Source organism: Neopelma chrysocephalum, unplaced genomic scaffold (genome assembly GCF_003984885.1).
Source record: "Neopelma chrysocephalum unplaced genomic scaffold, ASM398488v2 Primary Assembly neopelma1_147, whole genome shotgun sequence".
NCBI lineage: Eukaryota > Metazoa > Chordata > Aves > Passeriformes > Pipridae > Neopelma > Neopelma chrysocephalum.
Window position 1 is genome coordinate 5,465,560 of NW_020897809.1, and position 14,536 is coordinate 5,480,095.

Below are 14,536 nucleotides of genomic sequence, written 5' to 3' on the forward strand. Positions count from 1 at the left end.
GCTGGCTCAGATATTTCATCAGGAAACTGCTGTATTATTCTTTAGATTTTGAGCACGTATTGGAGTCCTTTGGTCCTTCTGGTTGTGAAGATAGTCTGAAAATACAGAGTTGTAACTGTGTGATATGAAGATCGCTTCCTGCAGCCTCTGAAGAGCAAGCTGGGGGAGCAGTCTGTTTGTCCTGATGAGTTTGACCGTAGGTGTCTGTGATCCAGGTGTGAGCAGACATCTCCAATTGAGGAGAAAGAGGATGATGACTCAGGGCAGAGTCACATCCTGTTAATGCTGGTTAGGGACACCACCACCTCACTCTTCCTGCTTCTGATGAATGGGAGCTGAAAAGCCATAAAAAGAGAATCCTTGAAATGTGAGAAAGGGAAAGCCAGTCCTTCAGAAGTCTGTGGCTGTAGGTGTAGCTTACCTGTTCAAAAGCAGCTCAAGCTGAGCACTGCAGGTGCTGGAGTCAAGTGGACCTCTTTCCACTGCTGGTGGCTGTTGCTGCCCCGTTGTTGAGAGGCCGCTGGCTGCAGACCCAGGCACACACATACAATGGCCTTGCTTCCCTCCAGCTGAGACTCCTGTGGTTTTCTCTGCAGTCGCAGACTGAGATATTTGCTGTGATGTGGATTCTGGTGCGTTTGGAGAAGTGGGTTCTAGGGTTGATTTCATTAAATGTGATTATACCTGCTGTAATGTCCAGAGTGGGAGAGCTGAGCCTGGTAGTTGGCAGCACCCACGAGGGGAGGCTGTGAACACCTGTCAGTGAAAAGCAGCATCTGGCTCTTGCATCTCAGTGTACTGTGCCCTGCCTTGTTGGCTTTCAGCTGGAGTCCAGCATTTATGCTAATGGATGGGTTAGATTGGATATTGGGAAGAAATTCTTCACTGTGAAGGTACTGGCACAGGTTGCCCAGGGAAGCTGTGGCTGCCCCATCCCTGGAAGTGTTTGAGGCCAGCCTGTATGGGGGCTTTGAGCAACCTGGTCTAATGGAAGGTGTCCCTGCCCATGGCAGGAGGGTTGGAACGAGATGATCTTTAAGGTCCCATCCAACCCAAACTGTTCAATGATTCTGTGATCAAGTGTATTTATGCAACTTGTGTTTTACCAGCACACATTGAGTGAGTGAAGCTGTGTTCCTGTGACCTCTGGAGTCAGGTGAACACTGTAGCAGAAACAAGCAAGTGTAGCAGAGCTTTGCATGAAACTCCACTTATCTCTACATTGTTATAGCAGGATGAAGCTTTGTGCTTCTTAATACAGTTTTAGTGGCATAGAGGTTCAGATAAAGCTATTTCAAGCTTTTAAAGTCCACTGTCTTAGAAGGATAAAGTTGGAGTTGAGATGTGGCGTGTGCTGTGTGCACAGATCTCTGCTGAGGCATCTTAGTTTGCAAAAGGGTGTTCAAAAACCTTCCCCAAATATATTGGCTTCCTCCCAATAACTTTTAAACTGGCATTTAAGCCAGAAAGGATTTTTTCTTTTATTTCTATGCTGCATTGCTTAATGCATGCAAAACTGACTCTTTTAAGCAAGGAGCTTTTACTAACAGCTTGAGATGTCAAATCACAAATTTCAAATACATTTCAAAACATATTTTGTGATGCAAAATACTTCCCCTACAGCCTTCAGGAGGAAGTCCTTGCTGGTAGTTGCTGCTTCTGTTTTTCCTCAAATATGTCAGGCTGTTTTTGCTGAAGTAAATTACTTGTCATCTTCAGTACATAAAAGCCCTCGTAGCTGCACTGGCTCTGAGTGTGTTGCTCCAGCAGCCGTGAGCTGCGTGTTTGTTTGGTTTGGTTTCATGGACAATAAGCTGGTGGCCTGGGAAGCGTGGCCTGGCCTGTGTCACTGTGAGGGGTGGCAGGAGCCTGCAGGAGGAAGTTCCAGGTGTCTTGAGAGGAAGGAAATGAGGGGAAAACAGCACGTTTTGGGGAAAGTTCCCACACAATGCAAAGGAGAAGCACGGGGGGGGGGGGCATCAGAAAGGGAAGGGCAAAGTAGGTTTGGGAAGGATGGGGGTGTTCCTGGGTTTTACCTCAGAGGAGAAAAGTACTCTTCCTGCCTTGAGGGATCATCCCCATCCTCTGTTCCTGTCTGCTGCCTGCCTCCCTGAGCCAGTGTGGTGCCCAGTGCTGGGGGAGCTGCCCTGCCTGACCTGGAGTGCAGCGAGGTGGAAGGTGCTGTTTAATGTTTAATGCATTGTGCAAGGGAAGGGCCTCAGAGACAGTATCTGCCTTCCTTCCCTATGCCTGAACCTCATGGGAAGCCTGCTCCATTCTTATCCCCTTCCTGGCATTGACCTGTGGGTCTGCTGTGACCAGAGGCTTCCTCTCACCTTTGTGGGGCCAGCATTTTCCACTGCTACATGAGAGCCAGGTCCATGGACTTCCCTCTCCCTGAGTGCAGATTTCTCCTGCTTTTCACAAAGGGGAGGTGACCTGGAGCTGTGCTTGCAGCCTTGGGCAGGTGAACAGTAAAGTAGCTGCCAGTCGTGTCCAGAGGGTTTTAACTGGAGACACCCTTCTGGTCACTGAGGTGTCCAGGAAGCAAAGTCTTTGGTCTTGGCAGTCATGGCTGCAGGAAACGTTGTGGGACGAGGTTTGGTGGAGATCACCTTGCAGGATGCAGCTGCACGTGCTGCTGGGAAGGCACAGTGCCCCTGCAGGGTGGGCACAGCCCGTGCTGACAGCAGCCCTGCTGGTCTCGGGGCCAGGACTTGTTGTAGGGCACAGTGGAGGGTGGAGCTGTCCCTGACTGCACCAGGAGAAGGTAAGATCTGGGGACCTTTTTTGCTGTACAGGAATGATGTTGGTGCCAGCACGTCCTGCGTGGTCTGACTATTGCCTTGGCTAAACTGTGTCTTACGAGTGAGATGCCTTTGGTGCATCTGTCGCCTCATTCATTGCCTCATCCATGGAGCTTGACTTAGGCCATCCCCGTGGCTACGAGAGACAAAGATCCTTTTAAAACTTAAAAGAATCTTTGTTCTAGTTTTGTTTTGTCTAATTCTCACTTGTATATAATAATGTACATAATATATATGGAAAAAATTATCTTCACTTAAATGTTTTGTTCTTAAACATATGCCAGTGGAAAATGCTTCATCAATACTTCCTACAGTCCCGCAGATCCAGACAATGCAGTTCACAGTACTGTTTTCATCTACATTTACTGTTAAATAAGTTGTTAATTTTACCAGAAGCAGATGTCAACTTTCTAGACTCAAAGCAAAAAAACCACAAACCAACAAAACCCCCCCAAAACAAAAGGAAAAGAACCTTTAGACTCAGTGTGTGGCCTAAAAGCAGCCATCCCTATTCCTGTGCTGCTAATTGGGCCCTGCCTGTCACCCCCCTTAGCCCTTGGGGTTTTGGACACTGCTGAGAAGGAACCCTGCCTGTTACAGAGCATTGCAATACTTGTTACACGATGTCTCTCTGTGGGAAGAAACATTCAGTTCACACCCTTTAAGTCCAAACTACAAGGTAAAAATAATCCCTTTCTATTCTCTCCTAAACAGAACTGCTCCTGGAAAGCAGAAACAAACCCTAGTAATTGCTCTATGTCCCTGGAGTCCTTAACAGAGCATCTGCAGACATGACAGGAACAAGACCTGCTCCGGGATCCCTGCAGTTTTCCGCAATGGCAGAGCTCAGTTCATGCGTTACTGTTTCGGTGCTGTGTGTGTGCTCAGTGCTGTGGCTTTACAGAGAAGATGACTTTATTTTCCTGCTGCAAGGAGGTTGAAATCTTAACATCCTGAACATATGGAAGGAGAGTTTTCTCTGACTGTCCAAAATCTCATAAAATGTAAGCTGGGGGGAGAGGGGAGGCCACATGCATGCTCGGTGTTCAAGAAAAAGCTATTTGTGCTCAGTGTAATGGCAATATTTTTCAGTTGCAGCTCTCCTGTGCAGGAGTTTAATCTCCCTAATATGGACAGAGTGAGAGCAATGAGAGCTGTATCACTTTTAATTTAGCCAGTTTTCCGAGAACAAAAGAAATCTGTGTCAAGTATGTGTTTTGGGTCAGTTTTGCACCTTTTTTTTGTCTATGTTTCTATTTATACCCTGGCCAGTTCTTACACTCCCCAACTTAGTAAGAAAGTTTAATGTGGTTACTAAACTTTAAGAGGGAAGGGACTGGTTTCCCAGATTTGAGCTGAGCACCATTGCCTTTATTTATATAAACAGTGACATCATCTTTTATGGCAGAACGGGAACCTTAAACAGTTATGGGAGAGCAAATTTTAGGAAGTGTCCCTATGAGACATTTGTGTTTCATCTTCAAGTGTGTATTTAAGAAAGACGCTACATCCTGAGTCACGTCAGCTCTGTGATCTTTACTCCATTTCAAACTGTAATTTATTAGCAAAAATTATTCACTTTTTTTTCTTTTTCTTTTGAACTGTGTGAAAATTGCTGCTTGCAGCCTGCTGGGGAGTGCGAGGAGCAGCACAGGCAGCTCTTTTGTCCTCTTCCAACTTCCTCCAGAAATCTGCTTTTGCACTCCTCCAAAAGCCTTTTGTAAATGATGCCTGACCCGTGTGGTGACGGTAACGGTTTCTGGGATTCAGTGTTAGTCATCCAGAGTGGGGATGTTCAGGGCACTGATGAACTGCCAGTAAAGCACTCGGTTTCCTACCAGAGGAGCTTGCTGATGTCTATTAAAAAGTATCCCCCCAGTCAGGTTCAGTCTCTTCTCCATCACACAGCGTGGAGGGATTGTGCAGCCTTTCTGGCCAGAGCTGAGAAAGCAAAATGCTACACTGCAGTATGGCTGAGTTGCTGCCAAGGGTGAACATCTGCTCCACAGCTTGTCATTCAGCCTTTAAAGACGTGCTGTGAGCAGCCAAGAGCACTGGTCTGGCTGGGTTCTTGCATCTGTTTGGTACCTGAATGGGAAATCACTTGCTCCAAAGGGGAAAGCCACGGACTGGCAGGCCCCACCTCTGTGTCAGCTGCACCTTGGCAGCAACACATCGACCTGTCTGCTGGAGAGAGAAAACCCTGTTTTCTCCTCACCTGGATTCTCTGTGCCATATTTACTGAAAAAAGTTGTTCCTGCTGTGAATTGCCATGAGGAAAGTAGGTGTACACTTCCCATTTCATAGCACCTGCCTTGGTGCAGGGACGTCTCTGTGCCCCTCCTCGCTGTCAGGAAGCAACTTCGTCTGTGCTGTCAGGCAAGAACAGAGGTTGAAAGTTGTTTGGGTTGGTTTGTTTGTTTAAAAAAAAGGGACAAGTGTTTAGCAAGCATTAGTGATTGTTTTCAGTGAGTCTGTTTCAAACCTGACCTCGTGCCATGGGAAAGGCTGGTGTTACAGCACTGCTGGACAACTGGGGGTGCCATGTCCCAGTGTCCTCCAGCCTGTCTACCTTCTGTCCTCTCTGAATTGCTTCCATGTTGCATTATTCCAGGGGCAGAACAACATTTCCCAAACCTTCCTTGTGAAGTGACTGTTGCCACTTCTCCTTGGCTTTAAGCCAGGGCTGGCTCAGCAAACTTTTGGGTCAGATTCCTGATTTCTCTCATCTGGTTGTTGCCTTTTCCCATTGCTGTTCACAGCCCTGCCAGGCTATCAGCCAGAGTGGGGGAACACTCCTGGACCAGCCCATCAGCCCAGGGTCTGGCCCTGTGAAGGGCTCCAGTGCTGCCAAGGTGGTTTGGAGGAGGTCACCAACTTGCTTTTTATAGCTCCTGCCAGGTTTCACTTGCTCTAATGCCTGAGTTTCACGCTAAAACCTGAGGAAGACCACATCTGAAGGTGTTTTGTCTTAGCAGCTCCCTGTGGGAGGGGTAACTCCGTGATGGGACTTCATACTTTGTTTGGAGCTTATCGAGTGTCTTCACCCTCATCTCAAAACAGCAGCTTTATAAAAGCAGATGAGCCCAGCTGGTGTGAGAGCAGAAGTGAGATGGTTTGGGGCATCTCACAAACATACACCAGCTCCTCGCTGGGTCCAGGATTGCAGCTGTGCCCCAAACAGATCCTCACTGTGCCCCTCCATTGGCCTGGGTCTGCCCAGGGCTAAGGGCTGCTGTTCTGGCTGACAAAGAAGCATTTTTTACTACTCCTGCTTCCAGGAAGGTGAGGAGATTTGGAGAGACTGGTCCTTTTTTGAGAAGATTTTGGGTGCCACCTTCATGTGATGATGCTCAGGAGTACCCTTGAGATACCATTTATCTAGAGGATTTGCTGTGCCTGGTAACTTCAGGGATGTGTGTTTCCTCCTGGTCTTACTAAGATCCTGGTGAACCATCTGGAAATTTCATCCTGTGATTACTCCAGAATCTGGAAGACCTTTTGTAACTACTAATCCCAGAAACAGATTTTTCCTTCATCCTGTCTGTCAACACAGCCTTTAACTTATTTTTATGGGCTTCAGCACATGTTTGAAGCATCACTGCCTTAGGATACAGTCTATTTTTTTCCAGACTATTTCAGTGCTCCTTATATCTATGTATAGCTCTTTCTGAAGAAGGGCTGTTTAGTAGGATCTTCAGTGTCCTTTAAAGCTTGAGACATCTCCAATTGCACACCTAGAACAGGAATCAGCATGACTTTAGCGTGCCACGAGCGTGAGATCCTAGGAAATTAAGCTTTACCATGCAATCTATTTTGCTGCAGTAGAATTAAATAATGTTTTCATTAGTAAGATGTGATTAAGATTGCTTTAAAAAGTACTGATCCAATTAAAGCGAGGGGGATAAAGCAAAAAGAATAATCCAAGGTAACTGGTGCCATGGTAGACTCTTTAATTTTTTTCCCTTTTTTTGGAGTCTTGCCCACTAGCACTTGTTTACCCACCAAAATAACTTGTGTATGAAGTTTGCTTTATGCATCTTAACTGCTTTATGGAGGCAGCAGCATCTGACAGGTAGGAATCGATCCTGTGTGCAGGAAAAGCTGGTTGATAGAGTGCCCTCAACATCAGGGGAGTTTAGGAGGGTCTGTGTTGTGATCTTGCCTTTTACCATGGCCCTGTGTTCCTGCAAGAACATAAAGCCCCAGGCAGAGGTTCAGAGAAACTCACTGGAGGAGGTGTGCAGGACATCTCCCCCAAGGCAGGAGCGTGCCAGTGTGATGGAGAGGGCAGGAAGATGTCTTTCTGTGTGCAGCCCACAGCACTGGGCTCACTGCAAGTCCACAGTGCTTCCAGGTTTGTTGGCATCTGTGTCTTTGTGGGAGCGGGCCCTGGGCCACGTGTATTCCTTGTGCACTTGCAGAGCATCCTTCTACAAGTCAGGAGCAATATAGGGAGAACTGCCTCCTTTTTCTCTCTTGTTAAGGAAGGATTCTCAAGAAATGCTTTTCTTGGGAACAACAGGAAAGCTTGACTTAATTGCTGCTCTAAATTTATGCCTATGGCCCCTGAAAGGCCCAGCAGGATATAAAGCCACCAGTTACCAGTTCTCATTTTTGCCAGAACTTCAAAGTGTTTCCTTTTATGCAGTAATCTTAAAACTAGTCCAAGAAAACACTCACGCGATTACTTAGATATTCCAGTTATGCCACCAATATGGAAACTTAAATTAGGATATTTTCCACAGGCGAACCTTCCATTGTTAGTTAAACATTATGGTCTCCTGCTTGCTTGTGGGGAAGATACAACCTCCTTTCCATGGCCTGAGAAATGGTTGCAGCTCAAAGCTGAGCCAAGTGTGATGACTGAGGACTAAGAAAATGGTACCTAAACCTCGTCACCTAAGTCCTATTCAGACTTTAAAAGCTTTTTAATCATAGTTATATCCTTCTCTGGAAGAGAAGCTTCACATGGACCAGCCAGTATTAATTTAATAAACACTCTGCTATTTTAGTGTTTGAGATTACAATTTCCATTGGTATCAGTCGTGCATTGTTCCAGACTTTATCGGTAGAGATAAAAGCTCGTGTACCTCCATTGATTAAAAGTAAAATTATTCAGGCAGGGCCTGATCCTATCCCCTAAGCCTTAGTCACTTCTTGAAAGCATTGTAAGTTGTGGTTTCCCCTATCTCTGCCCATGTGATCTGGCAATGCCTTTATTTTGTTAGCGAGGCCATTGCTCAGGCTTGATTCATGTGTACTCAACAAGCCACAGCTGCTGTGCTCCAGAGGTTGTAACTGTATAATATCAATATGTTATAAAATTGAGAGGGACGTGGGGGTTTTTTGGTTGGGTTGTTTTGGGACTTTCTTGGTAAGTGCAGCTTTGGGGCAGGGTCTGACGTATTTAATATTTGCTGCTGGAATGACCTCACAGTAGCACTTGACTTTGCAGTCAAGCCAAGGTAGGTTTGTCCCTTGGCTACTGGGCCCGGGAGAGCCACAGCAGATGCACCAGGTCCTGGTCAGGAGGAAGTCCTGGAACACCAAACAACAGCCACCAGGGCCAGCAGAGACCCATCACACTCAAAGTGGTTTCAAGGACTGCGGGATGCATGGTCAGAAATGAAGAGATCATTCAAGGATGGTTTAGACGTAGAGAATTCCTCCTGGTTAAGCAAATATCCTGCTGAGTTTCTCCTGGAAAATAGTTCAATGTGTAAGGCTGTATCTTTTCCAGATTATAAGGGATAGGATGTAAAAGAGGAAAACTTCTAGTTCTCCAAACTTAGAAAGCATGTGGGCCTCAAACTCTTTTCCCAGTTGGAAAATTTACTGTTAAGAAAAGGAAATAAATTTTTGTAAAGCAATATTTAATTCAAACATTTGGCTAATTCTCCTGCTGCAAAGTTTTTAAATCAAAGTCTGATTCATTGACGTGGATCTGGAATGAAAGGGATTACGAGAGGAAGTAGAGTCTGAAGTTAGAAAAGCTGGTTTCTTGTCCACTAAGCACTTTTTTCCTACTCATCAAATGTATATTTGACCTGTGTTTCTATTTTAAGTGTTGTAGGGAAACTTACTCCTACGTGTCTGCCTTTGCTCTTTCTCTGCCCATTGTCATCAGCTCTGCCATGGGTGTGTTCCATTTTACTCTTGCAGAAAGGGATCCTGATCTTTCCACATTTGGAGAAGTTTCTGGACATGATGTTGTTGTACAGATGCTGGGAATTTATACATTTAGTCCATTAGGTTAGAGAATGGAAAACGGGTGGTTTGTTATTCTTATTACTCATTAAAAGCCTTTGTTACAGCAGCGCCCTGTTCACTCTGGGATGATCTGCAGTGGTGTGGGCGCTGGGGGAGCCGTGGCCAGTACCTTGCTTTTGTTGTGTGTGGTTGTGTATCCTCACAGGTGTGTTGTGTTCAGGATTCCTACAAAGATCTCTTTGGGGATCCATCTGAAAACTTTTATTTTGGCAGTAAGGGCAGTCTCCCTCTGTCTGTCCTTGCCTTGTCCCTGTTGTGTGTGTGACCCCCAGCTCCTGCTGTCCACCATCCCACTCCCTTCCAGCCTTCAAAGCCTTCCTTTTCCCCCATGTTGGTACTCCCATTCCTAGGTCTTGGAGACCTGGCAGCCATCAATGTAATGTCACTTAAAGCATCCCATAACATCATGAGTGGTGGTTGTGAGTGCTTTTCCTTGCTATGTCCGTAAAGCAACTACAAAGAGACTTGTTGGAGGAGGCAGGTCTGCATCCCACCCCGGCTCTGTTATGTGGAGCTGTGATGGATTTACTGCTCCCATAAATGCAGCAGATGGCATTGCCAAACCCAGTGATTCATCTGAGGCCACCCTTGTGCTCTGCAAAAGATAGCTCATCCTTGGAGAAAAGAATAATGGGGGGGGTTCCCCAAGTTTGCAGTAATTACTTCGGGAGTAATTATGTTGCTCAAAAGAAAGAGAGCTGCTGCCTGGTTTGTGAGAAAACGGAGATAAGAACAAGGGGGGTTAAATGTGACAAGTCTTCAGGCAGACAAGGGTGGGGGCAGTGAGACACCAGCCCTGCCCCTGCTCTGGAGAGCGGGGAGAGCATTGGTGATGGGCCATGTTCACCTTGGGGCCAGTAATTAGCCAGGTGGGAGTTTCCCACTGGAATTGAGGATGTCCTGGGAGATCTCTTGGAACAGGGAGAAAAGAGAGGGTTTTGGCAGTGCAAAGGACCTCTTCATTTTTCTCCCAGTTTTCATGATGTAATTCATGCTTTGCTCTGTAAAGCACTGTGATATAGTTTGTATACATTATGTAAAATAAGTTGTATTCTATTACATTGAAGAAATACAAATATAAAATAAAGTCAAAGGATGGAGTAAAGTAGCTGTGTGGTAACTGGACCCCCAGTCCCCAATTGCACTGGTTGTCCCATTCCCCAGGACTGTGGTTGCAGGTCTCTGCCATCCCTAGAATGATTTAGGAGTTTTCCACATGACGATACGATGTTAAGTACAGACTGTCCCGGATGAAAAGGGAAGCACAGATCAAATTCTGTCGCACATCACTCACCAGCAGAGCCCGTCTCCACGATCCCAGGCTCCCCTGCTGTTTGTGGCACTGAGCGACTCTTGTGTCTCAGGGGTTTTCAGAAACAATTTTCAACTGTGCTTCAGTTTTTTGAGGCTGGAAAAGCTCTATTACATCTCCAGGCACAACTGCTACGAGGGCCCTTTAGGGGTAGTACCTGTAATGGGACAGCATGAGGCAATTTGTAATCTAGGGAAAGCAAAACCCTGAATCTCCAGAGTTTGGATGGGGGGAGGCTGGGAGGGCGGTGAGGAGGGCTGAGAGCACTTCACATGGGCAACTTGCTGTTGAAAAAGTGGAATCTGCCCAAAAGTGCCAAGGTGAATATTTTATGGGAAAAAAGATGTCGTTGTGAGCTGCCTGGCACCAGGGAGAGACCCTGCCTCTGCATGTCATCCCCGAGACAGCAGTTGCAGCCCGAACCCCCATCACGTGTTGTGGGCCAGCCACCCTCCCAGCGCAGGCGGGAGGAAGAGCCATAAATCCCAGCGGCTCCTGAGCACGGCTGACGGGGCGGAGGAGTCGGGCTTTTGGCTCTGTGAGGACTGCCAAGGAGGTCAGCACAGGGGGCTCCCAGCACAAATCCTTCTGCTCTGTGGGAATTTCCCTCTTGAGCAACTGCTGCACTTTTTAACCCGAAGATTAATGGAAGGGGCCGTGGAAAGGGCCAGAGTGCCGGGTATTAGTTCATTAGTCTCCAAGCAAACATGCAGCCGGTGAGTCACCAGCGCTGCTTCCTCCACGCTGATGCTGTGCCTGGAGCTCTCCCAGAGCCGAGCGATCCGGCCCAGCCCTGCAAAGGCTGGGAACTCGTGGGACCAGATCACCGCATGCTGCGACTGCGGGCTGCTAATGCTATAAAATGAAAACTAATCTAGATTAATTACACTGCACATGTTATTCATCTATAATCCTGCTGCTTGGCCTCTTTCCCTCCCAGCATAGCTGCCCATTGTGTTCTTTTCCTCTCTTAAAGTGTCTTTGACTTCCTTTCCATGTCTTCCAAGGACTGGGAAGCTGAAGGTGCCCGCTCTGCCCAGTCTGCTGGGGCAGACCCCTGTCTGTGTATGTGGAGGCATAAATAGCCAGTTGGAGCTGTCCTTTGGCTTTGATGGGTCACCAGCTGCAGCAGTGGCTTGAGATGGCAGTGAGGTGCTGCAGCACAACAGGGTGGGTGTCTGGAAGTGCTCCTAGTCATAGAATCAAGGAATATCCCACATTGGAAGGGGCCCACAAGGATCATTGAGTCCAACTCCTGGTGCTGCACAGGGCAACCTCAAGACACTAGAAGTGATGATCCTGCAAGGGGATGTACACATGATGTGTGTTCCATGATGTTACTCTGAAACAGAGCATCGTGTCAAACCAGTCGTCTTCCTCACATGGAGTATGTGCAAACTCAGGTACAGTCCCAGACACAGCACTTTGGGGAGAGCCAGCCCCAAAGCTTTTGCACTGCCAAAGCCTGGAGGGAGAGAAGCAGAGCTGGGGCAAAATGCCGGAATTTTTCATTCCTAAAACACAGCTCTCACCTGCAGTGCTGCCCCATGGCCAGGGAAGAGAAGCTCCAACCTCAGGTCCAGGGCTGGAGGGCTGGGGGCAGGTGGCCCCAGCTGGCCAAGGGGCCCCTCCAGCTCATCCTCGACTGCAGGGTCCCAGCACAGGGTTTGTTTAGCAGCAGGTCGGGGGTTGAGCTCGGAGGGACCTGCAGCCTTCGAGACTGAGCATCATCACCTGCTTGTGCGGCTGTAGAAGGCTGTTGTCTTTCCCACTGCTCTGCTTGGAACAGTCTCAGCTGTGGTAAATCTGTTGCTGTGATAGGTGCTAGGAAATGAAAAAGTGTCAGTTTGACAGAGCAGTGTGTAGGATAAGATCTGGTTGCCGTCTGGTGCCTGTGGCAGCATTCCCAATGACTCAAGTGGGAGAAGCATCAAGACCCTGATCTCCTGAGATGATGAAGATCTAAGACTTGCTAAATCTGGACAAAATAAGCTGTACTTTTGTTTAGCTGTGAGTTGTTTCAGGCAAGAAGAGACTTTGAAAGAGTCTTACTGCCTCACAAAGGATTGTTTCACTTTCATGTGATGCCAGTGGGATCAGCAGATGCTCTGGTGGGGTCCCAGAGTGAAGTGCCCAGAGGTCCCCAGCCCCCTCAGGAGCAGCGGTGGGTTATGGGCATCATTCAGGTATTTTCCAAAATGTTCTGAACTATTTTCTCTTGCAGTCACTTCCAGCAGGTGTTTTTAAGTGTGGTGACCATTCGTTCTTTTCCCAGCCCTTGTTTTTCTCCCCTTTTCACCTGTTTGAACACTGTTGCCATGGGGGAATGGATCAGGAGGGTTCGACCATTGGGCTGCATTTTTTTTTCTTTTTGATTTCTTTTTTTTTTAACAACTGCATTTTTAAATGACATGTTTATAAGTATGGACCTAGTTTTCAAAACAAAGTGCACCACTAACTTTGCAAACAGCTGTTGCAAAAGAGCCCAGACCAGAGACCTTTTGCATCTGTATCTCTGAGTGTGTCCCTGCAAAAGTGGTGTGAGCACAGAGGGTTCCTGGGCTAAGTACAGGAGGGGCTCATGACTCTGTGGGGCAGTAAACAGCTGTGCTTTGAACTGTTGTTTTATCCCCATGTTCCCAGGCAAGCTGGGCCCTAACTTGAGCAGTCACTTGACTTGAAATTGGTGAACATGCTGAACCCCTGGGGAGGACCCCCTTGGAGGCCAGGGACCCTCTTAGCAGGGAAGAGGATCCATGGTAGAAGAACTGACAGCACTGGGCAGTAGTTGGGGTGTTGAGGGACAACACAGAATGGATATCTTGGCATAACTGAATGCCAGAGATGTTCCCTGCCACCAATTGCACAGGAGGTCTCTGCTCATCATCCCTTTGTGGGTTCAAGCTCTTCCACCAGCTCAGACATGCCCAGCAACACTCTTCCTTGAAAAAATATGCAATTTCTCAAAGGGTTTAAATACAGTAACTTGGGGAATTGTTGTCTTGGTGAAACAGACCCTGTCCACACATGAACCCCTTCCCTCTGCACCTGCTCCCCAGCAAGCCCCAGCCTTGGGAAGTCACGGCATTTACCAGCAAAACCAACACATCCACAGGTATGTTTTCAGTGGCACTTTGTGCATCTGCTTTAAATTATAGCAAGGGGTCAACTGTGTTTAAATGGACTCAGAGGTGAGACCAAAGAAATGAGGCTTAAAATTCAAAGCAATCCGACCTGCCCTGCCATGGTGTAATGGTCTGAGTAACGTGCTGGCCTGGAGCCACCTCCCTGACTCCTGGGAGAGATGCTTTAAAAGCTCCTCACATGGGCAGTTCAAATGATGTGCACATGGGGGGAAAAGAAAATAGTGTTTAATTGAAACTCAGCACATGTATATATGTTTTTAGGATAAACAAAACAGACTGGGCAAATATTTATTTCTGCCCCTACTGCTACAAAGCAAACTTTCCCACAGCTTTTGACAGAGATAATCTGTTTTTTAGCCATGATGGTGAATTTGTAACGACAAGTTTTCGTTCTGAATGTTTCAGGATTTCCTGATTGGTTCTCACGCAATTATTTTGATTAACAATGAGGTTTTCAGACCAACTTGAAAGGGTCTCGAAGGCTTAAGAATAACCTGGCTCTTGGTTATTCCTCTCACTGGGATTATTTTCTGCAGCTTTCTAACACTTGAATCAAGTTCTTTGGAAATCAAAGAAAACTACATCTTAAAAATATTTCATATCTCCACCCCCTTCTGAGAAGGGTTTCTTTAAGTTTAGAAAAATGCTTGTACCCATATCAAAAAAAGAAAAACATAGGACTGTAATAAGAATGAAAACCAAATGTATTTTTTTAATGAAAAGATGTATTTTTAATAAAAAAGATGAATGCCTTAGATGGTCATTTCTGTGAGAAGGCAACATCTGAAAACAGAGACTGAGAAGTATTTAGGGCATTTCTGATTAACAAAGAAATGAAACCTCATACTTGGAACCTCTGGATGTTTCTCTTTCATTTATAAACATAGGAGGCAGCTTAAGGAATTAGGAAACATCCGTTAGTGCTGTTTGCTCATATATCATAGTTCTTATCATTTATACTTTTTACCCTTTTTTTAAGATGATGTGGAAATCTCAGA